The 3,687-nt window shown below is 41.0% G+C and overlaps 1 pseudogene; it reads left to right on the top strand.

The window, feature by feature from the left end:
* The first annotated feature begins 1,590 nt into the window (after nt 1-1,590).
* On the top strand, nt 1,591-2,188 carry LOC100947931 (annotated as a pseudogene).
* Nucleotides 2,189-3,687: the final 1,499 nt, after the last annotated feature.

The following is a 3,687-nucleotide window of genomic DNA, read 5'->3' on the forward strand; positions in this document are numbered from 1 at the left end:
GGAATTCTCTTCCAAGGATTATAAATACAAGAGCTGGAATTTGAGCCCTTGCCTTTCCAACTCTAGACCCACAATGCTATGTAGACTGAGGCTAGATCTCGGCTACTCCCATTTAAGTCAGTTCCTATTTATTTCCAGGTACTGCTTCATCAGAACATCGATGTTCATCCAGATGCCTTGTGAATAAATCTCCCCATAGTATTCAGGGCAGAACTCCTGGATGAACCCCAAGGCATCCCAAATTATGCTTCTACCCCATACTCTTAGACCTTAGAATACTTCCCCAGAAAACCTAGAGCCACCATTCATACAGGCCTCCCTTTACATAATACATCCTGATTGAGGGCGTGTGTTGTCTGTCCTATTCTACCCATTGCTAATACAATCCTACACCCAGTTTGCCCTGTGGAACACAGAGCAGCAGAGGACAGGAAGAAAAATTCCCTTGTTTAGATAAATATAAAGAGACGTGAGATTAGCTTCTCATACTGAAAAGCCTAATTTCTGAGGCTCATGAAGATTCTCCTTTGGACATAATCACTTTATTAATCACCCTCCTCTTCCCTCCCCAGACTTGCTTCCAGAACCATCTTCCCTGGAGTAACGGGCTGCCTCCGGAGCAAGAGTCTGACACTTCTAGTCTGACAGTAGACATATTAGACCAGATTATTTCTTTGGTGGAGGAGGATTTCTCCTTACCCGTAAGTGCTGAAAACAATCATCTAGTGAATCCTGGAAGTGCAGGTGCAAATAACCATAATTCACATGAGCTTTCTGATATCAATATCGAGAATCCTGGAGCGACTGCTGGTGCTTCTGCGTGGGATTCATCAGGGGATGCTTTGCCTCCAGATATTCAAGACATAAATCTGGATTACTCTAATATTCCTTGGGCCTCTTCTCCCTATGACATAGATGAATTTGTGAAGTTATATGACCTACCTGGGGAAAACGATCCTGACATGCTAGATGAATATCTTTCCCCAAAGGTCCTTGATTGAGGGGCTATAACCACCACTGAACTTGAGTGTAACTTTTACTGTATCTATAGCTAGACCTGTGATCCAAATCCTGACTAACCAAGAGACATTTCCAAACACCTTGAATGAGTTGATTCAGTCTAGAGAAGTCAGAGTCAAGGGATGTCTCTTTCTCTATATAAAAAAAAAAAATCCCTTTACCTGCATATTCTCTATTCCATTAGAGTACCTTCTCACCCATATTTCAGTATCAAAGACAGTTAGCAGTTCAGCCTGTCCCCATGTTGTTCGCTTTGTGCTGGACAGGAGCAGGTGAAGCTGGAGCCGGGCAGTACTACCCTGCCGCCTCCTGCCTGCCAGGTCCATGCCCTCTTTCTGTCCTCATTGCACCCAAACATGTTATCCTAGAGCTCCCTGGGCATCCTCCACATGTAGCCACAAGACTACAGCACTTTGGGGGCCTGAAGAATATTCCTATTCTCTTATACAGAGCCTGGGTTTGTGATGAAACACTTTTCCTTTGCATCTGAGTTCTCTGTGTTTCTCAACAACCGCAAGAGATAATGATGCTTGAATTAAACAATTAATCTCACAGCTCTTGAGATTAATAATGGCAGGAAAACCATCAGTTTTTTAAGCAATTCTCCTAGGAGATGGTGGAGTTGGGAAGAGTTCTCTTATAAACAGATATGCAACTAGTAAGTTTGATACTCAGCGGTTCCATACAATAGGTGTGGAGTTTTTCAATAAAGATTTGGAGAGGGATGGACATTTGGTTACCATGCAGATTTGGGACACAGCTGGTGAAGAGCAATTCTGAAGCCTGAAGACATCATCTTACAGAGGTTCTGCCTGCTGGCCTGCTTACTTTTAGTGTCCATGATTCCCAAAAGTTCCAGAACTGGAGTAGCTGGAAGAAAGAATTCATATATTATGGGGAGGTGAAAGGGTCCCAAAACTTTCCTTTTGTGGTTTTGGGTAACAAGATTGACATAAGTGAATGGCAGGTGACTATAGAAGCCCAGACCTAGTGCAGGGATAATGGTGACTATCTTTACTTTGAAACAAGTGCAAAAGATGCCACAAATGTTGCAGCAGCCTTTGAAGAAGCAGTTCGGAGAGTTCTTGCTACTGAAGATAGGTCAGAGGACTTGATTCAGACAGACATCGTCAGTCTTCAATGAAAGTCCAAACCCAGCTCATCTTGAAGATTATTAGAAAGATAGTTCATACATTCTAACCAAATCACATGCATACAGAAAATAAACACCAGCGAGCAGAGATATTATCTCTGTAACAGTGTATTATCTGTAGCTGTGTCTTATCTACTAATAAAAGTAAACTAACATATGTTGCTGCTTCATTCATTGGTGAGGGAAGGGGCACCTCCACTCACTGAGCAATCTATTTACTCAGTAATAGCACTTTACGTTTATAAATTGTCATGGTTGTCTAACAATGTTTCTTAATTTAAATATGTAAGTTACAGAGCTGATACATGAAAGGTCCAAGACTTTCATTATCATGAAAACAAAAAAAAAACTTGAAAACAATCTATGAAACACACAATAATGTCATGACCTTTTCGCAAGTGAAGAAAATGCAGCCGTTAACAATGAAGCTGAGCTATACACAATGTAGTTTGCGCTGCCATTTGTGACAGCAAAATATTGAAAATAGCCTATAAGTCCATCAACAGAAGACTAGGTTAAAAATTATGTGTTCAAATTGGGAAAAAACAATGAAACTTAGATTGATAAAATGTCCATGCTTTAAATAATAGAAACAAATCAGATTCTAAGGTCACATCTCATAGCAACTGAGTTTCTTTTAAGCTGATCATGTAAAGAGAACTTCAAAGACTTTTTTTTTTTTTTTTTTGGAGACAGAGTCACAAGCTTTTGCCCTGGCTAGAATGCCATAGCGTCACAGTTCACAACAACCTCAAACTCTTGGGCTTAAGCGATTCTCTTGCCTCAGCCTCCCAAGTAGCTGGGACTACAGGCACCTGCCCAGCTATTTTTTGGTTTGTTTTTGGTTGCAGTTGTCATTGTTGTTTGACAGGCCCCAGGCTAGATTCGAACCGGCCAGCTCCAGTGTATGTGGCTGGTGCCCTAGCGGCTTAGCTACAGGCACTGAGCCAATTTTAAAGACTTAAAAGCACAAAAAGGTTGATGACTCTTGAGTAAAGATTATTTGCTAAATTAAATTACTGAAAGTGAACAGATTAACATTCTGTTAAGAAAGCTAAACTCTTACTTTGAAGGCCCTGCTAGAGACTTGCTCCTGCTGTAATTCACAACTTGGAGAGGCAAAACTAAAACAGTTGTTGCTAATTTCAGGTGCTATGGGAGAACAACTCCCCCCCCAAAAAAAGGTCTGAACTGAAAATCTCCCTCACCACCACCCTGATTGTGAATTGGGATATTATCCAAGGAAACTTGGAATTGTTCCCTAATGGGAAGCCAAAATCACCAGACTGTGAGATCATGGATGGTTCAAGTGTTACTTCTTGGTTAACAGTGGTTAAATTTCATAGCCTATCACAGAGGCCTTGGAGCTTTTGATACTAGTGGGTGCACTTCATAATTTTCTCAGAGATTTCACTCAACTCGTTCTTGTATTCTTCTAGAACTTTCTTCATAGAAGTGAGTTCCCCTTTCATAGAAGTCAATTCTACATACTTGCTCTGTATTTGCCGAATACA

This window comes from Otolemur garnettii, unplaced genomic scaffold (genome assembly GCF_000181295.1).
Source record: "Otolemur garnettii isolate 467f Iridium unplaced genomic scaffold, OtoGar3 scaffold00155, whole genome shotgun sequence".
Classification (NCBI taxonomy): domain Eukaryota; kingdom Metazoa; phylum Chordata; class Mammalia; order Primates; family Galagidae; genus Otolemur; species Otolemur garnettii.